This window comes from Sciurus vulgaris, assembly GCF_902686455.1.
Source record: "Sciurus vulgaris genome assembly, chromosome: 2".
In the NCBI taxonomy this organism is placed as follows: Eukaryota; Metazoa; Chordata; class Mammalia; order Rodentia; family Sciuridae; genus Sciurus; species Sciurus vulgaris.
Genome location: NC_136462.1, coordinates 140,692,800 through 140,718,432, shown reverse-complemented (window position 1 = coordinate 140,718,432; position 25,633 = coordinate 140,692,800).

The window sequence follows — 25,633 nt, the reverse complement described above, 5'->3', positions numbered from 1 at the left end:
GAGAGCCTGTTTTTATGCTGAGATAAGCATCAGAAGCCTGCCTCAGGACCCCCAGATCAATAAAGATGTTCCCAGTAGGATTACAAAGAGACTGGGGTTGAGTAGGGCACCAGAATTAATTAGGAATGATTTTTCTTTTTCTTTCTACTTTCAATATATTTTTAATTGTTTTTCCATTTTCAATGGGCTCTACTCCCCACCTTTTTTTTTTTTTTTCTTTTTCCTTTTAATTCTATACTGATGCTCATGCAGTCCTGTCCAGAGATCTGTAGGAACTAAACTCACAATGCCTCTCACCTTTTCCATCACATCCCCAAAGTCCAACTTCTTTAGTGCTGGTGATTTCAGACTCTCATAATTTTCAAAGACACCTTAGATCTAGGGATGACCATCTAATTCCAGGCAGCAATTTGAACATTAAAACACAAGCTTTCAACTGCAAGTGGATTTCTTGTTTCTGTTGCCATGCTCCTGACAAAACGTGATGTGAGGTTTTTAGAGGTTTCAGTGTATTCTAAAAGGAAACAAAATCCAAATCAAATATCAATGTGAAATAACCCAAAATTTATATTTCTTCAATTGACTGGACAATATCCTTGGGGTAAGTGACCTGTGAGAGGAGTGGGACAGGAAGTCAGTTCCTAAGTGCCAACATTACATACTAAGTAAGCTGTGTGTCCTTGTATAAATGGGGACATGAGTTCTGAGGCTCAGGAAACAATATACTAAAGGATGGCAGTTTTGCATACTGAGTATTGTGAACTAAAGGACATATCAAGGATTCTCTGACCTTCTTTTCCTCATTGTCTTGAGGTGAGTTATAGCCCTCGTCCCCAAGGTGGGTCATAGAAACTAGATCCCTTTTCCCCCAAAGTTAGCCATAAGAACTAGAAATATTACCCTAATACCCTCCACCACAATTCCTTTCATCGTTTCCTCTCTGGGAGAGGCCTAGGGCAAAGGACCCTTCCTAATGGGAGATGGAGACAGACAGACACACACACACACACACACACACACAGAATCTTGCCAGTCTGGAATTATAGCAATAAATAAGTAATAACAACATATGTGACCAACTTTTTCTAGTGAATGGAGCATATTAGACTATATGGGAAGTAGTTGATCTCAAACTAGCTTCCAAGTACGGTTGATTTCAGGCAAAGCACACTACTCTTCAATTCTGAGTACATACTCCCTGCCTCAATCTGAGTAGTCTGTTCTCTTCTTTCTCTCCCAGTCACCATCTGATCCATTTTCCAATGCTTTTCTTATTGTACCTCTTTGCAAACCATTTTTGGATCCTCATCACCATGCATGACCTTTCTTGTTTTCAAATTTGTGTGTCCCTTAGGCCCTTTCTGGTGGTGCTGGTATCCCCCACACTCAAGCAGAGGAACATGTATGCCCACTCCAGCCCTTCTTGGACTGTGGCAGCCTCACTTCTAAATATGTCTGAACGTGGAGGCTTGCAGATGGCTACACAGTAAGAGTGCTGGGTTGAATGGAAAGAAACACCCTAAAATTCAAGTATTGCCTAGTTTATGTCATTCATTAAAATTTGTTCAGTGAATTACTCAAGACTTATGACAGGTGGCTGCATGCCAAGTCTCATTGCTAGGTGTGATGAAAACAGAGAGCAAGTATAATACAGTCTTATCTTAAATAGGACGATTAAAAGTAATATTCAATATCTCACAATCTTATTTGGGGCTGACAGTATTAAATTCTTTGGTACTGAGGTAGTAGGGACACACTTCATGGAACATGAAGTCCAGATCAAATGGATGGAAAGAAGATATTTTCAGGGTTCCTCTGTTTTCATGACAGGACAGACTCTGAACAGTTCCTTATCCAAAAATGTATCCATCTCTGTGCTCAGATGTCCCTCATTTCAGAGAAGGGGCCATGTAAACATATGACCAATGTGACTTTCTTGAACCCTGGAGTGACCTCATCTCTCCATGTAGAACTCAAGTGGCATTTACCATTCTAAGGCATTTAAGTCTGGAAGATGGCAGATCTGCCATCAAAAGGAATTTGACTTTTCTGAAAAATTCTGTGGGAATTCAGAATTTTATTTCGGGCTCTCTGCAGTCCTCATATCTTTTTGTAGGCTCAATTTTCCTTGTATTTTGTGTTTTTTCATAAAGTAAAATGTTTTTGCTTCATAGAGGCTATCATGACCTTTGTGCTGTTTATTGCCTCTCTGACTGTATTAAATCTCTGAGCTCAGCAGTGGGATTTCTAAAGGACACAGGCCTCAAACCTGCCAACCTATCAATTTAGAGAGAGAGAAAAAAATTAAAGTTTGTGTGCCTTACAGATGCTTGAAATTGTATTTGTGAGTAACCTTCAGCACATACCATATTGTTCCCTGAGAGCCCGGTTCTGGCAGAGTTGAGATCAGCTGTCTCTTTCTCTTCTCCCATCTTACATCTCTCCAAGGCTCACATTTCCCCTTCAAATGGAATTGTTTCTTCTTTCTGCAAACTCCCCCTCTCTCCAAGGGACCATGATATAATGTCCACAACAAACCACTCTCGCCCACAAGTCCCCGTGAGTGGTTTGGGAGGTGACTTTTAGTGTAATGAGGTCTTGCTGCCACTGGGGTCCTAAAGAAAATTACAAGGAGACCAAGTATATCCTTGGAAACATATGAATTCATATCAGATCCTCTCAGTTTACTACTTTTGTTTGTTTATAATGATCTGTAGTTTTAGAAATGTTGGCAGGTTTGAAAACACCCTCTCAGCCTATTTCTTCTGCAGTGTTCCTCTTCACACATGCACTGGTTGTTACCACCAAATGACCAGGAGTATAAAATCATAGGCATATAAGTTACTCTGGGAAACGGAAACCTTGCCTGTTAGCTCTATGAGGTCCTATAGGAGTGTTAATCACCATGCAAAACTCTGCCACAAGGTCAGTCACATCACCAAGGCTAAGCCATCCTCATGTATCAAACTCTTAGCTGCACTGATTAGATCTGCCTAAGCAACTGACCTGACCAGGACTGGACTGAACTAGAGTGGAAGACAGTTTTCAGGTTTTGTCTCAGTTTGGTAGGCTGAAAGAGCTACTGGCAGCTATCTAGTCTGCCAAGTGAAAAAAAAATTCAGTTTGCAGAATAAAATCTAAGAGATAAAACCTCTGAGATGTGAGTGCTTCTTGGCTCTACCTGGTACTGAAACAAGAGTCACTTCTAGCTATCCCAGTTAACTGATGCAATAGGTTTTCTGTTCAAACAATTTACACTGTATTGGGTCTCTGTCACCAGAGCATGAATCCCAATGAACACACTTGATAATGCAAAAGTGCTTTGATCTAATTTATAGGTCTTTGCATAAAAACCTGAATTTTCCTGTTTGCTGAGTATTTCTATTTCTTCTTTTTAGTTATTTCTTGGTGGTATTTGACCATATTTGAACAATTTTCTTTTTTTGCTTTGTAATAAGGTTTTATATATTTAGAATGCTAGCTCATTTATGTCATATATGTAAGCAAATATTTTTTTCCCAAATTGTCATTTGTCTTTTGACTTTGACAGGTGTGCTTGGCAAACAAATGTGTTCCTTATGCATTCTGCTTTTGACATTATGCTTGTAAAAGCACTCCCTAATCCAAAATTTCATATTCTCCACTCAAAATAAAGTTTAAAAACCAAAAGCAATATTTCATACTGGGGATAATCATTCAGAAAAGTAAATAGAAAGAAGATTACTTTTTAAATAACAAATGCTACATAATAACTAGAGTTTAATCTAACAATGAATACACATTTTGGGAGAAAAATTTTGAATCGAAGGAAATAAGGGAAATTTTATTAGATAAAGTGGCATACTGGCATCAAAAATTATATGTTGGAGGAAAAAACATCCTTTTTAACAAATGGTGCTAGGAAAACTGGTTATTTTTTGTAGGAAGATGAGACTAGTTCCCTATCTCTTGCCCTGTACAAAATTCAAACTCAAATGGATCAAAGGCCTAGGAATTAGACCAGAAAGTTTGCAAATGCCAGAAGGAAACATAGGGTCAACACTCCATCTCATAGACACAAGCAACCACCTTCTCAGTAGAACTCTTACAGCTCAGTAAATAATATCAAGAAACAATTAAGAGTGTGAAGGGAGAACAGAGTGGAAGAAAAATTTTGCTAGATACTCTTCTGGCAGATTAATATACAGAATATATAAAGAACTCAAAAAACACCAAACATCCAAATACCCCAATTAATAAATGGGCAAATGAACTAAATAGATACTTATCAAAAGAAGAAAAAATAGCTAGCAGTATATGAAAACATTCAACATCATTAGCACTTAGGGAAATGCAAATCAAAACTACACTGAATTTTCAGTCATCAAGAATATAAACAATAATAAATGCTGATGAGGATGTGGAGAATAAACAACAGTTTTATACTGTTGGTAGGACTGTAAATTAATATAACCACTATGGAAATAAATATGGAGTCTCCTCAAAAAACTAGGCATGAAACCACCATACGACCCATTTATACCACTCCTCAGTAATTACCCTAAAGAATTAAACTCATCACGCTAGGGTGATCTTGCATTTTCATGTTTACATCAGCACAATTCACAAAAGTCAAATTATGGAACCTACCTAGTTGTCTGTTAATGGAAAAATGGGTAAAGAAAATGTGGTATATACATACGATGGGGATTTATTCAGTGCAAAGAAGAACTGGCTTATGTCATTTTCAGTAAAAGGGATGGAACATGAAAAGCTTATGTTAAGTAAAATAATCCAAACTCAGAAAGATAAGGGTCTTCTGTTTTGTGTAGAAACTAGAAAAATAAAGTTAAAAAAAGGTGGAGTGGGATCTTATGCAAATTAAAGAGATACCAGTATGGGGAGGTGGGGAGGGAAGGGGAAATAGTGAGGAACTACACAGTTCAAATTATATTTTTAAGTTCTGTGCATGTACAATTACATAACAATGAATCCTACTATTATATATAATTATAATGTGCCAATAAAACATGGAAAAGATTTTAAAAGTCTGGGGAAAAATAAAGTGGTATAGTATATTCCTTGGTGAAATAACAATAAACTGAATATTGGTTAATATATACTGAGGTGACGGAATGCTAGATATTCTCTAAAGCCCCTCCCATGTGTGTTAGTTTGTTTTCTGTTGTAACAAAATACAGAATGCACTGTAAAATATTAAGAAAAGAAGTTCATTTGGCTTATAGAGTCTTGAAAGCTGAAAATTTGAAGATTTGGCCACCCATATATTTGGCCACTCGGGAGGATCTCCTTCCAGCTACATCACATCAAGGCAAGTGGACATAGTGGCAGAAATGCATAGAAGGAGGCAAGAAAACATGAAGAGACAGCTACAGAGATTCAGAAACTAATCTTGCTTTTTCTGTGAAAACTCACTCTCATAGGAACCTGGTTCCTGTGAGGTCTGTATTTATCTTTTCCCCAGGGTGATGCCCCAGTGACCTAAGTATCTCCTGTTATGGTTTAGATCTGGAGTGTTCCCCAAGGCTCAGGAGTTGAAGTCCTGGTCCCCAATGCAGCAATGTTCAGAGGTCGGACTTTTGAGCAGCAATTGGACCATGAAGGCACGGATCTTATCAATGGGTTAATCCATTGACAGATTCCTAGCTGAATGGACAATTGGGAGTGGTGAAAACTGTAGTAGGTGGACCCAGTTGAAGGGCATGTGCCCTTCTGAACTGTATCTTCTTCCCTGCCCCACCCTCCTCTGTGCTTCTTGGCTGCCATGAGGTGAGCTGATCTGTAGGGTCACACATCTCCACCATGATGTTCTGCCTGGTCACAGCCCAGAGAAATGGAGATAGCCAACAATGGGCTGAAGTCCCTGAAACTGTAACCAAAATCAATCTTTCTTCCTTTAAACTGATTTTTTTTTGTTTTTTGTTTTTGATGTTCTTTTTTTAAATTTTACTTTTACGGACTGCATTTTGATTCATTGTACTGTTTTTTGAAGGCATTGTAACTGTGATGAAAAGTTGACTGCCACATCTCCCATGAAGTCCGACCTCTTAAGATAGTACCACCTCAGCATCACCACACTGGTACTTTCAGCACATGAACTTTTGGGTGTTATGAACAAAATCCAAATTATAGCACAATATATTAACATATAAGTTTCTTATTAGCCCTAAATAACATTATTATCAAGAATATCAGAGTGGTTACACGATGAGGTTGTAAAATGAGAAAACAGAGGTATTGTAGAAGAAATTAGAAGGAAGAAAATCAAATCCAGTGATAGGAGAGCATATAAACCAACCAATATGCACAGCAGTGAGCCAGGAATATTATATATTTTCTGATCCTGGATCCCAAAAGAACAAAATGAAGTGAAATAAGATCTATAGCATCTTTGAGTACTTCTAATGCTTTACTTTTATTTGCTGTAAGTTGTGAGAAAGATATAGAGATATTTAATTCTGCTTCTCCCTTACTTGTAGTTTTCTCTGAAAACAGTTGTTATCACTTGTAATTATATATTATAAAATGATTTAATCTCTCTTCTAGTCAATGGTAAGCTCCTTGAAGGCAGAAACAAACAATGTCTACCCATACCCCCCCCTTTCATAAGCAAGGTACACTCACCAGGTCCTCAAGTACTTCATTAATAGATGACTGTTACTGACTAGACAGAGGGACTCCCTCTCACTTTTAAGTTGGAACATCCTGGGCTACCTACATCAACTTATTCTTTTTTGTAAACTTTGGGAAGATTTATTTCACAGTCTAAAATATTCAACTGGAACTTATTTGGAGACAATTGCTATCCGCACAATATTAATGCTCTCAACATATGACATGGCATAATACTTTGTTATAGTCAGGAAGATTCTACCTGATTTCTGTAGGATTCATTCCCATTTATATTTTTGATTCCAAGTGGATGTAACCTCTTTTCTCTTGTTATATTTTAAAAGTAGACATATTTGTAATATAGGAAGTTACTGGTTCTTTAAATATCTTTACATATAAGTTTTTTTTTTTTTGGTGGGGGGAAGTGGGCGGGCACAGGGATTGAACCCACAGGTGCTTTGTCACTGAGCTACATCCCTAGCCCTTTGTATGTTTGGTTTTGACTCAGAGTCTCACTAAGTTACTGAGGCTGTCCTTGAACTTGCAATTCTCCTGCCTCTGCCTCTTGAACTGCTGGGATTCCAGGTATGGGCCCTTGAGCCCAATACTGCATATTTCTGATCAGCAAGAATACAAACTTAAGTTATTTTAATCACTTAGTACTAGACCTTACTGAATGTTCTGGATTGGCAATCAAGTGTCCAGTAAGAACCCCTTTTATTCCTTTCATTTTTAGAGGTATTATTCCATTTTTAATTTCATCAGTTATTATTTACACAAAAATGTTAAATTGGTGAATGGAGTAATTTTATCATGTTTCTAAACCTAAAGTGAATTTAATTTTTAGCCATTTAACATGCAGCAGGTACTAATCTAGGATAGATTTGTTGAAAAGTTAAAAAGAGATTTTTATTGCTTTTTACAAGAAGGGTTTTTTTTTTTCCCTTCAATTTTTATCGAGTCATAATATTTGTATACTTCTATGAGGTACAGGCTAATTTGATATATGTGTGTATGATGTATAGTGGTCAAACCAGGGTAATAAGCACTTCTATCTCCTCAAACATTCTACTCTGCTTATGAGTTGGGAAATTTTATACTCATATAGTTATTTTGAAATCTATCAGATTGTGGTAACCAACAGTTACTTTATTGGGCCAGAGAAATCCAGAACTAAGTCCTTCTTTGTTATGGTTTCTCTAACTTCTTTCCATTCCCCTGCCCCTCCTTGGTCTCTGGTAACACTATTCCACTCCGTTATTCTGTGGGATCAGTTTTTAAGTTTTCACAAATGAGTAGGAACATGTCTGGTCTTTCTGTGCCTCGCTTATTTCTGTTAACATAATGACCTCTGATTTCATCCATGTTGCTGCAAATGACAGGATTTTATTCCTTTCACAGCTGAATCATATTACACTGTATGTGTATGTGTTTGTACATAGATGTGTATATAATATGCACACATATCCATTATACATTCGTCTATTGATTGACACCTTAGTTGGTTCCATATCTTTGCTATTGTGCCACAAAAATCAAGAGTGATTTCATTTCCTTCAGATTACAGTAGTAAAATTGTTGGATCATATGGTAGTTCTACTTTAAGTTTTTTGAGGACTCATCCTAATGTTTTTCATGAAGGCTATACTAATTTACATTCCCAACAAAAGAGCTTTCATATGGAAAGTGAAATTATATATATATGTATATATATATATCTAATTTATATATATAGATGTATATACATGTATATATTTGGAGAGAGGGAAGGAGAGAGGGAGATATCTATCTATATCTATCTATATATGTGTATATGAATATTATATATATATAGAGAGAGAGAGAGAGACAGAGAGAGAACAAACTAAGGAATAAACCTGGAGGCACTTTACCACTGAGATAGATCCCTAACCCTTTTTATATTTTGAGTCATTCTTGCTAAGCTATTTAGGCCCCTAAGTGGCCAAGGCTGGCCTTCAACTTGCGATCTTCCTGCCTCAGCTTTCTCAGTTGCTGGATTACAGGTTTCACACTGCATCCGCTTATCAACTACGTTTGATCCCATACAAAGATAAATTATAAGAAATATAGCTGGGGGAAATGAAGCAGTGAGCTGGAATCCGAGCATCCTGGTGGACACCCTGTCTGCCTCTGATGACACACCGTCGCCTTCTGAACTGCAGAAAACACCATGGCGTCTGGACCCCACTAGCTTCCCACAGCCTATACTGCAAGTTCTCTGATTGACTGGTGCTTCTCTATACCCTCTTCTCTTCATTATGATTTTTCTTTGATTCCATTGCAATGGAGGAAGGGGTCGTTCCTTAGATGCCCGTTTTGTCAATAAGATAGTTAAAAAGATAGTAATAAAAGTCCCCCCTATTATGGAGTCTGGGACTCATCTGCTCTGATATACAAATGTGTCTTCAAATCTGCTTCATCCTCTAAGGCACTGCAGAATGAATTATAAATGCTTCCTTGGAGAGTATGTGAGTAGGCCATCTTTGTTGCTTATTGTTAATCTGCTATGTGGGTTAAAGATTCATTCAGAAAATCATTTGGAGAATGACAGCTCCTTGTCCTTTTTTGTGATAGAGAGCAGAATCTCTGATTCCTTGAAATAAAAATATTTGACTGTATATATGCACACACTGAAGGAAATGAAATATAAAGCAGAAGAGCCATCTTATGGGGCAGCGGCGTTGCCTGGTCCCTGGGTGCTCAGATGCAGTCACAGGAGGGTTAGGTACCCAGCGACTGCAGCTATCTGGAGGCTCGAGGCTGGGCCCGCTCCCCCCCTCCCCAAGAGCCTGGCGACGCTCTCCTCCTACTTGAGCGTCTGTCATCCCTGCAGCCACCACACAATCATCCCTCACTCTCACAAAACCGATTTCTGTTTATGGAGCAGCTGGCAGGAGCATTCCAAGGCCAGGCGCTCCCTGAGAGGCAAGCCTGCTTCTCTCAGCTGTCAGGAGCTTTTAGAAATAACACCCTCCTCTGAGGAAGTCAGAATAGCAACAGGAAAATAAGTAAAACCTATTATAAAACAGTTGTCCAAGAACTTGGGCACGGCGCGGGGTGGAGATCGATACGCTGTGAAGGTTAAATCTATTTTCACACTGTGTTCTATTTCACAGTTTAATGGTGTTTTAATGTGTCTGTCACTGAGCCCCTTCATGTTATGCAGGTAGAGCCTTTATAAAGGAGAAAGCACCCGGCTTTTCAAGCTTCACTGTAACATCTTATTTACCAGCTGCGATCTGACACTTTCTTTTCCCTTCCAGAGCGACAGCAGGTCTGGCTCTCCCCTCAACCCCTCTGGCTCTCTTTTCTCTTCTCTTTCTTACTCCTAATTTTGCAGGAGGCAACGTTGGGACCCTCTGAGTGACTCTTAGATATCTTTCTGAAAAGCTCTCCAGGGTAGATACCTGTATCAAAAAGAAAACTGACTGAAACATGCCTGACCTTCCACCCGGTGCCCTTGATTGGCGTCCTTCATTTTGTGGCTATCTCCAGCTGGTTCCATTCAATACCACGGCTGTCTCTCTCTTCTGCTAGGCTCTGTGCTCAATCCCCAGCTTTTCTCTCTCTCTACACCCCAGGTCACTGAGCATGTTCTGATCCAGGGGTCTTATGCCTGTCCCTCCATTTTCAGAGAAATCCTGATTCTTCATGAATTGTTATTCAAGAAGAGATTTTGCTCATACCTTTTACAGTTTATACCATACAGTAACATGGCAAGCAAATTCATTTCCTAGAGATGCCACAGTGAATTACTGCAAGCTAGGTGGTGTAAAACAATAAATGTTCATTCCCTCACCGATCTGCAGGCTTGGTCTGAAATCAAGACACTGAAAGAGCTGTGATCTTCCTGAGGGCTCTCTGGAAGAATCTGTTCTATGTCTTCCACTTAGCTTCTGGTGTGCTGGCAACATTGGTCATTTCTTGGCTTATAGATATATCACTGCCTCTTTCAGCACATCATACTCCATTTGTATGTATCTGTTCTCTGTGATCCTTCTTTTCCTATGAGGACACTAGTTGCATCGCATAAAAGACCCAGGCTACTCCAGTATGACTTTATTTTAACTGATTGTATGTTAAAAGACCATTTCCAACTATTATCACATTCAGAGGTTCTGACAGAGATAAATTTTGATGGTAATTTTATGTTAATTGGACCAGGCCTGATACATATCAGTTCCCTGAAACATAATCAAATGTTCTTCTGGATATTTCTATGAGAATGTTTTTTTTTTAAATTTATTTTTATTGTAAACAAATGGGATACATGTTGTTTCTGTTTGTACATGGAGTAACAGCATACCATTTGCATATTCATAAATTTACATAGAGTAATGATGTTTGATTCATTCCATTATTTTTTTCCTTCCCCCCCCACCCCTCCCACCTCTCTTTTCCCTCTATACAGTCCCTCCTTCCTCCATTCTTCTCCCACTCCCACCCCCCATTAAGTGTCATCATCCGCTTATCAGTGAGATCATTCCTCTTTTGGATTTTTGAGATTGGCTTATATCACTTAACATGATATTTTCCAATTTCATCCACTTGCCTGCAAATGCCATAATTTTATTATTCTTTATAGCTGAGTAATATTCCATTGTATGTATATATCACAGTTTCTTTATCCATTCATCAATTGAAGGGCATCTAGGTTGGTTCCATAGTCTGGCTATTGTGAATTGAGCCATTATGAACATTGATGTGGCTGTATCTCTGTAGTGTGCTGATTTTAAGTCCTTTGGGTATAGGCCAAGGTGTGGGATAGCTGGGTCAAATGGTGGTTCCATTCCAAGCTTTCTGAGGAATCTCCATACTGCTTTCCAGAGTGGCTGCTCTAATTTGCAGTCCCACCAGCAATGTATGAGTGTACCTTTTTCCCCACATCCTCTCCAACACCTATTGTTGCTTGTGTTCTTGATAATCGCCATTCTAATTGGGGTGAGATGGAATCTTAGTGTAGTTTTGATTAGCATTTCTCTTATTACTAGAGATGTTGAACATTTTTTCATATATCTGTTGATTGCTTGTACATCTTCTGTGAAGTGTCTGTTCATTTCCTTAGCCCATTTGTTGATTGAGTTATTTGTATTCTTGGTATAGAGTTTCTTGAGTTCTTTATATATTCTGGAAATTAGTGCTCTATCTGAAGTATGAGAGGCAAAGATATTCTCCCACTCTATAGGCTCTCTCTTCGCATTGCTGATAGTTTCCTTTGCTGAGAGAAAGCTATTTAGTTTGAATCTATCCCAGTTATTGATTCTTACTTTTATTTCTTGTGCTATGGGAGTCCTGTTAAGGAAGTCTGATCCTAAGCCAACAAGGTGAAGATTTGGACCTACTTTTTCTCCTATAAGATGCAGGGTCTCTGGTCTGATTTCAAGGTCCTTGATCCATTGTGAGTTGAGTTTTGTGCAGGGTGAGAGATAGGGGTTTAGTTTCATTCTGTTGCATATGGATTTTCAATTCTCCCAGCACCATTTGTTGAAGAGGCTATCTTTTCTCCATTGCATATATTTGGCACCTTTATCTAGTATTAGACAATTGTATTTATTTGGGTTTGTGTCAGTGTCCTCTATTCTGTACCATTGATCTACCTGTCTATTTTGGTGCCAATACCATGCTGTATTTGTTACTATTGCTCTGTAGTATAGTTGAAGTTCTGGTATTGCGATACCCTCTGTTTCATTCTTCCTGCTAAGGATTGCTTTAGCTATTCTGGGTTTCTTATTCTTCCAGATGAATTTCATGATTGCTTGCTCTATTTCTGTGAGGTACGTCATTGGGATTTTAATTGGAATTGCATTGAATCTGTATAGCACTTTTGGTACTATGGCCATTTTGACAATATTAATTCTGCCTATCCAAGAACATTGGAGATCTTTCCATCTTCTAAGGTCTTCCTTAATTTCTTTCTTCAGTGTTTTGTAGTTTTCATTGTAGAGATCTGAGAATGTTTTTGGATGAAATTAACATTTAATTGGTGAACTTTGAAAAAAACAGATTGACCGCATTATGTGGGTGGGCCTCATCTAATCAGTTGAAGGTCCAAATTGGGGAAATAAAAAAAGACTTCTCTCTTTGGAAGTGGAGGGGATTCTGCCAGCAGAGGGCCTTCACACGTCAACGTCAGCTCTTCCTGATCTATTGTACGATGGCTTACCCTGCAAATGTTGGACTTGTCAGCCTCCTTAACTATGTAAGCCAATTATTAAAAACGTAAACAACCTGTCTCTTGATATCTCTCTCTGTATATGTTTATATACATAAAACACTATTCTCTGAAAAAAATTTGTATAAAATTTGAGTTTGTCCCCCAGGGTTTCACATGTTGAAATTTAATCCCCATCGTGAGGTATTAATGCCTTAGAAATTTAATCTCCATTGCCATTGCCAGGTATTAAGACCTTGGAAATTTAATCTATGACTTTTAGAGGCAGGTCTTTGAGAGGTGATGAGGAATATGATAGGATCCCAGTGACTTTATAAGGATAGGGAGAGAGAAAACATGAGACACACACATACACATTTCCTGTCATCAGATGCCTTCCGCTACCTTGGCACTCTGCCAGGAGGAGGCCATCACATAGAAGTAGTCCTCAACCTCCACCCCCATGAGACTGAACCTCCTTTGTTTGTAACTTACCCACTCTGTGGTATGATGTTATTAGCATCAGAAAGCAAACATACCATCTAATCCAGCACAGGTATGTAGATGAAACATATCAAAGTATTCTATAGAACACATTAGTTATGATCAACAATGAAGAGACAGCCAGTAGACACCCAGATTTCTGAAATTACAGAATGGAATCAGCATGACATGTTATTGCTAGCCATGATTTCTGAACGGCTTAATTTTCCATGGAATTCAAATTAAAGTGGGCGGCATTCATGTAAAAACACTGGAGAGACTAGAAATGGAAGGAAATTATCTAACATTATAAAGGCTATATACAGCAAACCAGAAGACAACATCAAACTGAACAGAGGAAAAAAATGAAAGCATTTCCTCTAAAATCAGGGAAAAGACAAGAATGCCGATGTTCACCAATTCTATTTAATATAGTTCTCAGAACTCTAGTGGAAGTAATAAGGCAAAAGAAGAAAATTAAAGGGATACAAACAGGAGAGAAGGAAGTTATATTATCTCTGTTGATGACCTGTTCCTACATCTAGAACATACAAAAAATTTCTACCAGAAAACTTCTAGAGCTGATAAATGAATTCAGTAATGTGGCATACAGAAGATCAACATTCATAAGTCAACAGCTTTCCTATACTCCAATAGCGATTCTGCTGAGAAAGAAATCAGGAAAACCATCCCAATCACAGTAATCTCAAAACAAACAAAAATCATTTGGGAATAAATCTAACCAGAAAGGTGAAAGATCTGTACAATGAAAATTGTAGAACACTAAAGAAAGAAATCGAAAACTACTTTAGAAAATGAAAAGATCCCATGTTTTTAGATAGGCAGAATATTGTCAAAATGACCATACTATCAAAAGCAATTTCTATCACAATGCCAATAAAATTTTTCACAGAATTAGGAAAAACATCATTAAATTCATTGGCAATAATAAGAGACCCAGAATAGTCAAAGCAACTCTGGAGCAGAAAGAGTAATATAGGGGCATCACACTGCCTGAACTCAAATCATACTATAGAGCTATAGTAACAAAACCAGCATGGTATTGACATAAAGTAGACGTGAAGACTAATGGAATAGAATATACAGAGACAAACTCATATACTTGCAGTCTTTTGACATTTGACAAAAGTGCCAAAAGTATGTTGCACAAAAGATAGACTTATTGTGCTGGGAAAACTGAATATTCATATGTAGAAGAAACTAGAACCCTCTCTCTCACTCTGCATAAAAGTCAAATCAAAGTGAATCAGACTTAGAAATTAGACCAGAAACTGTGCAACTGCTAGAAGAAACATAGGATCAGTACTCCATCCTGTTGGTTTAGGCACCGATTTCCTTAATAAGACCCCTAAAGCTCAAGAAATAAAACCAAAAATCCACAAGTGGGACAGCCTCAAGTTTAAAAGCTATAGCAAAATTATATCAGACTATGACTATGAAGAAAGAGCATACAGGATGGGAGAAAATTTTGCCAGGGGATTAATATTCAGAACATATAAACTCAAAAAACTAAACATCAGTAAAATAGCCCAATCAATCTATGGGCAAAATAATTAAATAGACATTTCTAAGAAGAAAGAACACAAATGGCAAACAAATATATGAAAAAAAAAAGTTCAGCATCTCTAGCAATCAGGTAAATGCAAAGAAAAATTACACTAAAATTTTATCTTACTCCAATCAGAATGGCAATTATCAAAAATATGAATAATAATAAATGTTGGTGAGGATGTGGGGGAAATGTATACTCACATATTATTGGTGGGACTACAAATTAGTTCATCCAAATTGGAAAAAAGTATGGAGATTCCTCATAAAACTAGGAATGGAACAACCATATGACGTAACTATCCTGTTTGTTGGTATTTATCCAAAAGAACTAAAATCAGCCACATCAATGTTTACAGCTATGCTATTCACAATAGTCAAATCATGGAACCAGCTCAGATGCTCATCAATATATTAATAGTTTAAGAAAATGTATATATATATATATATATATATATATATATATACACATAGTGGAATTTTATTCAGCTGCAAAGAAGAATGAAATTTTAGCATTTGTCAGTAATGAATGGAAATGGAGAATATCATGCTAAGTGAAATAAGACAGACTCAGAAAATCAATGATGGAAGTTTTTCTCTCATAGGCAGAAGCTAGATCAAGATCAATTATTTCCCCTCTGAACCTTTCTGCATTGTCTCACATGTGAATTTTTGGGGGACACCTGTCATCCAAACTATAACATTCTACACCTGGCCCCCAAAAGCTCACAACCACCTCACAATGCAAAATATATTTTGTCCATTTCCACAAATGCCCAGTCTCAACAGTTTTAAGATTGCTAAAAGTTCAAGTCCAAAGTTTTCTCTGAGGCTCAAGGCAATCTCATATTGTGAGCACCTGTAAAATTAAAAGCAATTTACAAATATCCAATGTATAAAGGGACTGAGTAAACATTTCCAGTTATAAAAATAGGGGCATAGAAAGAAGGGATGGGATCAAAACAAGACCAAAATCCAGTTGGGCAAACAAGTCTTGTAGCTTCATGTCCAGCAACTGAGGCATATGACATCATCATTTTCTCTCTAAAGGGCTTGTGTAGCTCTGTCCCTGTGGTCTTTCTACTGCCTTGTCTCTACTCGATTCCTGCAACTTTCCTTGGATGATGTCCCCAGGTTACTGACATTTATTAATCTTGGGTGTCTCCACTGGAGATTCAACTTCCTCCTTACATCTCCACACTTTGACTTTTCAAGGGCTGTCTTCAGGGACTCCAACCCTCAGCACTTTGCCTGGCCTCTAAGGCCTTTGTCTGAAATCTTGGTGGAAGCCTCCATGACCCCCTAACTCCAGCATCCTGCATTCCTGCAGAACCAGCAACACATGGTTGACACCAAGATCTACCACCTCTCAAGCAGTAGCCAAGCCTCCAAAGATCCTGGCTGCAGCAGCCTTTGAATGTCTGCATGGCTTAACCTGTTGAAAAAATTTCCTAGGGCCCATTGTGCAAGAAGGGTGCCCCACTGGTCTCTTCTCAAGAGAATTTTCACCTTGACTCCCTTGACCCTGAGATGGGTGTGGTCTTGCCAGCTCTTGAGATGCCCTCAAGCTATGTTTCTTACCATCTCTAGGCAAAGTCTTTAGCCTTTCTTTAGTGGCAGTAATGTCTATAACAACTGCTACTTCCTTAGCTGCAGTTTTACTCCAGCCTTTCAAGTCCACATTTTCCAAATCTTTCTGCTCTACTTTCTGCTCCTGATTTTTACAATAAATTTGGCTGAAAGCTACCTGAAATATCCACACCACTGTCTAAATACTGTACTGCCTAGACATTTCTTCTGCCAGATTAAGAAGTCCATTGCTTCTAAAATAAGCCTCACAGAAAGTTTCAGGACATGGGCAAAATTCAGACAACTTCTCAGCCAGAAGATAACATGAATGGTCTCTACTCCAAATTCTAATAGAATCTCCTTTTCCGAATCTTCATCAGCCAGGTCTTCACTGAACACAGTCCTATCGCCATTCTGGTCTTCTGAGCTCTCACCAGAGTTGACCATTAATCTCTGCTTACAACAACCTAAAGCATTTCCAGCTTGCACTGCTGAACATCTCAAAATTTGTCCCACCAAATCCAGAAAACTTTGGAATTACATGACCAGCAACAATCTCACACCTGGTACCAATTTCTGTATTAGGGTTCTCTAGAGGAACAGAATCAACAGGAAGTATGGCTATAAAAAGTGGATTTATTAGATTGGCTTACCAGAAGCTGGATAGTACACGATGGATATCAGCAGACAGGAGAGCTGGAAGAACCAGTAGCTATGCAGTCCAAGAGGTGGAAGTCCCAGAACAAGAGGGATCCACAGTGCAACACTAGTCAGAGACCAAGGCTTCTGGAAACCACCTGAAGAATCACTGGCAGAGTCCACTTTTGAAGAGTGAAGAAGTGAGAGGTCAATATCCTTAGATGATCGAAGCAGCAATTGAGAACCTGTTCAAGAAGAGTCGAGCTTGCATCTGGCAAGAGCAGATTTCCTCCACAGGCAGGATTACCTACCCAGCCCCCACAACTGCACCAGCTAATTCCTGGCAATACATTTCTTAATATAAATTGTTTAGCTGGTGCAGTTGTGGGGCTGGTTAGGTGAGTGTAGCGTTCACTGGGAAGACCATCGAGAGGAGCAGACTGGACAGGCTGGCAAGAGCAGATCTCCTCTACGGGCAGGATTACTTCTCTCCAGGGAGCCTCAGCTCTGCATTTAAAAACCTTTCATAGGATTGAAATGAACTCACCAAGATTCATAGTACTTAAAAGACAGATTCCTAAGGATATTCTCTCCTGCTTTGAGTCAACTGATTATGAAGTTCAATCACTTTCATGAAATATCTTCACAGAAACACAAGATTAATGTGGGAATAACTAGAAACTACTGCATTGCCAAATGGAGACATACTAACCATCTAGTCCACTTCTTGTTAACCTGGCACCCATAAAAATCTTGAAACCATACTTACTCTCCAACAAAGACTATCACAAAGCTATGCTTCCAGCCATCACTGCCACTATCCTGCCTACAATAAAAAGCATGTTGATGCTGTCCCTGGAGAATACAGCATAGCTGGAGATGCTCATGCTTCTCCTTTGATATCTAACTTATATATTATAATACAAAGTTAACTATCATTAATACATATTATGTTAGATAAGGAAATGAGGGGAGAAAGAAAAATACTTGACTAATTTATATGCAAACATATTCAACAAAATACAGTCACAAGTATTCCGGTAGCTATGAATACCATGGTCACAACTGATAATCATAACTACCTTCTTCCATTATCCAGTCTACATTTTCTTTGTGTTCAATAAAACCTTTCAGATGCTCTTGGTTCTTTGCCTGATAGGGTGACCTGCATATCACTTCCTGAAATGTCTGAAGTATCAGCAATCCTGCCTGATTTGGGTTGTTGGATGTTTCAACTGATTTTCACCATATGATACGTGACTCTTTGGGTATCTCTTGAACTCCAGGAAAATCTCCTGTCACATTCACTTTGTAGTATCAGCCTGATTTACAGTTGATAATCAGGATCAATCACCCTGGAGAGTTCAGTAACCCCCTTCTTTACCTGTTGATCTAGAAGTGTGAAAAGTTCAGGGTGGCTTGCTGGCAGGTGGTTACACAGGCCAGCTCCCATCATGCAAGGTACAGCTCTTTGCTCTTAATGGGATAGATAGGCTAGGTATGGGCTTGCCTTCCCTGCTTGTAATACTCTTGTCAAAATGTCTCTGAGAACTCACAGAATATGTGCAGTCTTGTGTTTCATTGGGATACCTAATTCCTGGGATTGTGTCTCCAAGGAATGTTCACTTGCCAAGATGAACATAAAAGAGGGATAGTTTGTAGTCAGTTATATAAATGAATTTGGTGCTATGTGGATACATAAGAAATGAAGATAAAAATGTGTAATTCAATATGCAAAGGGTGTTTGAACCACAGGACTGGATGAAAAAAGGAAAAGAAGGTAATACAGAAATTTTGATAACTGAAATGGGGTGTAGCAAAGAAAAACAAACTAGCCAGGGAAAATAAGAAGAGCTTATCCAAGATGTGGGAACATAATAAAATGTATATGCTTGATTACACAACTATTTTGAATTCCATTTGTGTTTCATAAAGAGAAGCATGCTCTCTGCTAGTCTGCTATGCAAACAAATATGGAAATCATGGTAGAAAAGTTTATGCTCCAAACCAAATATTTGATATCTGCTTCAAAGAAAGGAGAATACAATGCAGGGGTGACAATATGCAGGTCACCCCATCAGACAAAGAACCTGGATTATCTGAGAGGCTTTTACTAAGCACAAAGGGAATGTACAATGGATAATGGAAGAAGGGGGTTATGAATGCTGCTGTGGCCATGTGACTGGTGGCAGCAATGAGAACCTTAAAAGTGATGAGTATTCGTATTTTGCTGAATGTATATGCGTATAAATTAGTCAAATATTTTAGAAGAAATCATGCATTCATTCAGAAAACAATTATGTAAGTGACATTAATTCAGGCAGTGAGAATATAAACTTTAATATAATTTCTTTCTAAACATCAGGCAATTAAGGAAGATTTTGGTAAGAAAAAAAAAAAATGTAGAACCTGAATTCAGCATTTGAATTTGATGGGGATATGGAAGTTAGAAATGCCAGAGAATCACAGGTTTGGATTTGAATATCTTATCATAGGGTTTAATGATGCTCAGTGAATGTGAATTTGGGAGACCTAACGAAAAAAGAAAAAAAAAAAAAAATGGCCAACTCAGTTAACTCCTGAGACATTTCTGAAACATTATTTTCCTAGAATTGAGATACTTTTTATCACCATTTAGTACTTTCCCAGTGAGGTTATGAACCAGCTGCCTATAGAGCAAAAATATTACTATCCAATTAATATTTTGGAAGCTATGACAGATTAGGCTAACCTCCTGGCTCAGCAGTCTGTTCTGAGCTTCTGATTGTACAGGAAGTGGGATAAGCATGGGGCGGGTCAGTTCACTGGGTCCTCACCACCAAGAGCAGAGGCCATGCACTGAATTCTGCAAAGCACAGAAGGCTGCAGCGGGGGAATTTGCACTTGAATTATGAATATTTAAACAGGCTTATTAAAACTGTGCCCACAGAGAACAAAAATGCATTTGCTTTTAAAACAATTAAAAATATAAGGGGCTGGGTGGAACAGTCATTAAATGCATAAAATTTGGAGTCTGTCTGAAGATTCAGACTGAATCTCTAGCTCCAGCACTTCAAAGCTATATGCCATTAAGAAATCAATTTGAATGCTCTATGTTTGATCTGGGACCCCATATTTTCATTTATTCTCATTCTTTAGTCAACCAACAATGGGAGGAGTATGGTCTCTGGACTGTCTAGATTTGAGCCCTCCTCTCTTGCTCACTCACTGGGCAGGTTACTTAGCTCCTCTGTGCCTCAGTTGGCTCTTCTGTAAGTGGAGAGAACACTAGTAACTATTGCAAGGGCTTGTTGTAAGAGGTTTAGGAGAATGTCAGGCATGTGGCACACATCTCCTCTTAATTTGATTAAATAGTATGCTGCTGCTGTGTACTATGCTCTGCTGGGTGATTAGATGGAAGAGTGAGCAAGAGTCTTCTCCCACATAGAAACAACCATCACAACAAAAGGGGTGTTGTGAATGTCAAACTCAAAGGTCGAGTGTTTTCTCTCACATGTGAAAGCTAGAGTAAAATAAAGAAGAGGTGGATGCAAGGATAGGATAACATAAAGAAGCAAACAAATACAAACTAATAGATGAGACAAAGGAAATTGAGTAGAGGAAGGAAAATGGGAGAGAGGAGTGAGGATGGAAAGGAAAGCATTAGGGAAAAGGGGGGATCATGAACTGAGATCAATTTCCATGCACGCATGAGTTTGTCAGAATATACCCAAATATGATGTATAACTATAAAGCTTTAATAATAAACAAATTAATGTAAAAGTTGCAATATCAAAGAATTTTGATGGACCAGAGAAAGCTGCTGAAAAGCAATGAAATTTAAGCTGAGACATGGCAGGTGGATAGAAATTAGTCAGGGACAAAAGCAAAGAAAAAAAAATGTATTGCCATTTGAGATGAAGAATATATTCCAATATGGGAGGAGAGGAAGAAAGAAAGTAGAAGGAGTAGGGAGTAACAGGAAGTAAGGAGGAGAAGGGGTTGACAAAGAGGTGGGAGAGGAGGTGAGGAGACAGGAGGATGGAGTGGTAGGGAGGAGACAGGGAAAGAGGGAAGGGAAGGGGGAGAGGTCAACATGTTTGCTGTCAAGCTGTAAAAGAGCTTTATGGTTTGGATATGAGGTATCCCACAAGCGTGCCTGTGTTATTCCAGGAATATTCAGAGATGAAATGATTAGGATATGAGGGTTGTAACCTAATCAGCCCTCCCTAGTTTGGATGCAGTGGTAACTGTAGGTATTGGGGTCATGGCTAGAGGAGGTGGGTCACTGAGGGCATGCCCTGGAGTGATTCCTCTTTCCTGTTCCCCTTTCCTCCCTCTCTCCGCTTCCTGACCACCATGAATGGAGGAGTGCTCCCCTACCATTCCCTTCTGCCATGCTGTGATATTCTGCCTCATCTCAGACCGAGAGCCACGGAGTCTGCCATCATGAACTGAACCTCTGAAACCATGAGCCAAAATAAACTTTCCTGCCCTAAGTTGTTCTTTTCAGGTGATCTGGTCACAGTAATGCTAAGCTGATTAGCACAAGGGGAAGGATCAGTATGAGTCCCAACAGGCCAGGTCACATGGCCCCGGGAATCCGGATCAGGATTCTGGGCCTCCTCTTGGATAATGCAGAAAACAGGAGTGGATGGTGCTCTTTCCATTTTAGCAGCAGCACTCTGCTTGGGGGGTCGTGGAAGTCTGAGCTGGAGAGGACAATAAAGACAGGAATACCAGTACGGTGGTTAAGGTAGCCAGCCAGTCAAGATGTGATGGTGACCGAGAGGTGATGACAAAGAAGACAATGTATGTGAAACTTTTTTTTAGAAGTAGAAACACAAGAATTTGGTGACTGACTGGACACAGAGGAAAAAAAAAAAAAAAAAGACTGCCTTCAGGGCTGGCCTCAGAGGGATGGTACAACAGGTGCATGGTGACAACTTTTACTAACTTGGGGGACACAGGAAGTAGGCTGTATTTGGGGTGGATGAGATGGGAGAAGAAAGTTAATTTAACTGTGGACCCATTGATTGGGAGTACAGTGCAACGGATAAGTAGAACTTTCCATCTGACAGGAATAAGGTCCCGGCTAGGGACATAAAATAACAACTAGGGTAGACCAGATGCAAGAAGGCAGAGAATGAGATGAGAAGGATGACCAGGTGGGTAGCCTGGAGAACACCATCCTTCTGGGATGAGCTTAGGAGGAACAGATTGAAGAAAAAATGAAATTAGAGCAGAGACACAGGAAGAAAAGTAAGCATATTTAAAGTCACCAACATGAGAGTAGAAAGTGTTTCTTAAAAAGAACAGGGCAGTCAGGGATGAAGGAGTCCCTACGAAATCAAGGGTGCCAAGGGTTTCTGTGACTTCGAGGTAGCAGTGGGGTGATGGGTTAGGTGGAAGTCTCAGAGCAGAGGAGTGAGAGTACAGAGAATGATAAGGGCCAACTTTAAGAGCTTTGAGAAGTAGTGAGGGACAGGGGAAACTGCAAAAGAAGTGATGTCAAAGGATGTATTGATGACTAGGGGGAGAAACCTACATGTATTTAAATACCATGGATGCATCACAAAAAGAGAACAAAGCAGGTTTCCCAAGTGGGAGGAGGTGACAAACTGTCAGGGGCCATTCTAGAGATGACTTTTCCACTCATCAGCAGGTACTAGTTCTTTCTTATGTATGAAATCTTTAAGTCATTCTCTTAATTTTTCGACTGACAGTATTTGTACATGTTTGAGGTTCAGTGTGATGTTTTGATTTATGTGTACATTGGGTAATGATCAAATCAGGATCTTTAATGTATTCAACTCCTTAAAATTCTATCATTTCCTTATTAAGAGTCCATTAAAAATCCTCCTCTGAGGGTTGCAAGTTCAAAGCCAGCCTCAGCAATCCTAAGCAATTTAGCAAGACCCTGTCTCAAAATAAATAAGAAATGGCTGGAAATGTGACTCAGGGCTTAAGCACCTCTGGGTTCAATCTCTGGTATAAAAACCAAACAAACAAAAAAAAACAAAAACAAAAACAAAATCCTCTGAGTTATATAATGTATTACTAACAGTTCACCCTTCTATATAATAGTACATCAGAACTGCTGCCTACCCAAACTGTAATCTTGCATCTAGTGACCTACCTCTCCCCATCTCTTTCCCCTTTCTCTTCCCAATCTCTGATAACCTACAGTCTACTCTAAATTTATTAGATCAACTTTTCTAGATTCAACATATGCATGAGATCAGGCAGTATTTATTTTTCAATGCCTGGCTTATTTTACATTTTCCAGTGGATCTATGTTGTGTGCAAATGACAGGATTTCATGCTTTCATAAGATTGAATAATATTCTGGTGTGTATGGACCACATTTTCTTTCTCCAGTTGTCCACTACTGGAGAAAGAGTTTGAGTCCATATTTTGGCAATTGTGAACAGTGCTGCAATAAACATAGGTGCCACCTCTACGTGGTAATTGCAATTCCTTTGGGTGTGTACCCAGTAATGGGTTTCCTGGGTCCTACAACAGTTAAATTTTTTGAGGAATCTCCTCATTAAAATGAGTATAGCTTGATTCCATTTTGAATGGTGAACTATATTGTTGGGGGCGTTTGCCGGCACCCCCCCAACATTACTCTCTCCAAGATGGCGCCTGGCACAGTGCCACAATGAGTCTGCAGCACAATGCTAATAAATAGGAAGCGCGTCTGATTGGCGGTTGATTCCTTTCCTGGTCCGTGCTGAGCTCGTGACCAGTGCATGCACTGATCTCCTTAGCCTGGAGCCCATGCATCTTACACATGAACACTCACGTGCACTTACTCTGATTGGCTTCTGCTTTGCTTCTGCTTATCAGTTTATTTTTACTAAAAAGATATATATGAAAGCGAACAAATAAAGAGGGAGACCTTTACTATGTGTGTGTGTGTGTGTGTGTTTTATCGCCACTGGACCACGATACTATATTGGCCAGTCACTTGCATGGTTCCAAAGGGATGTTGAGTGTGGTTGTTTTCCTTGAAATTTTGAAATTTCCCATGGTACCCTGTGACTTACTGTCCCTCATTCCCACCACAGCTTTGTAAGCACATAGCTTGGGAACTGTGGAATTAGAGTAAATAAACAGGATATTTTCTTTCCAAAAAATCTAAATCCTTATAATTTCTCTAATTTTTTAAAATACCATGACTCAGTAAACACATACCACTTGGATCAACACCATCCAGGGACCATACTTCAAGAAGCATTGATCTAGTATTTCCAATATAAACTCATTTTCTGACTCTCCATTGCACATCATGCTTCAGAAATTGAAATCTTCATGACATTCATAGAACACAGCACGTTCGATAATGCTTTAGTTCTTTTCAAATGATTCTACCTTCTGCGTAGAAAAGCTCTCGTCTTATCTTAGAGTTCAGTTGTTAATTTCAACACTTTCTCTTCATTGCAGCATTTTCTGACGACCCAGTTTAAATTACCAATGATTTTAGTCATTCTCTATGTTACCCTAACTTATATTACCAGGCAATTATTGCTATTTAACAAAGTCTTCCTCATTTATAAGTTTTTCAATTTAATATTTTGTATCACACCAGTGATACAATATTCCATATGATTAACAGCCTTTTGTTTTCCATTATGGCTCAATGTCAAATAGTGGCTCACATATATCAAACACTTATAAAACTTATTGGATACATAAAAATGCTAAACAAAATTCATGCTATTCTTACATCCAGAATGGATAATAACAGGTGCCAAAGATATTTTAAAAATAAAGGAAATGGGTCTTATGAAAATGCTATCCAATAACATTTTTTCTTATGAATTAGTAACAAAAGAAGGTCATGTTTGACAGTTATTTTTTGCCATGCTAGGGATCAAGAGTGACTTGTGGGATCCCATCTTGGAGATGCAAGGTAGTGAGTTTCTTAGTCTATTTGTATGCTATCCACTAGGATTTTTTCCTTGCCTCTAAGATTTATGGCTCAAAGACAGGGATCATTTTTTTGTTTGTTGAATTGGTTTTTTTTTTTTTTTTTTTCTTCCCCTTAAAAGGCTTGCCATTTGTTTGGATTCAGATATCATATTTTTACAAACTCATGTCTATTTTTATGTAATGAAGATTTGGCTGTTTCCTAGCCCTCTGTTAATCTTCATCAGAGGGCAGGAGAGCATAAGAGACCAACACCATAGAATTGTTCAGATCACTACAACTCTGACCTTAAAAGTTTGCTAAAGAGCTGATGGTAAGAGGAAGTTAACACAATCTGTTACCAATTGCCTCAGCTACTTGAGTAGGCTCAAATAATTTACCTAGGAAGTGAGGTTTTGTGAAGAAGCTGAATTAGATCTTTGGTTGCTATTTTTGGCTAGGTTTGCCCTCTTAAACCCAGTTCTCCCACAAATAGATCCTGAGACCACGATCAAGTAGTTTCCCAAGAACACCAGTAGGGTAGTGGGGAAATGGGAACAGGGAATAGAGAATGAAACAAAATGCATTAATGTGAATGTTATGGTTGCAAGTAACTGGAGCGCCATCTTGCTAAAGAATCTGGCAGATGAGTGCGGGAACTGAGGTATCCATACCCCAATTTTTATCCCTCATTGA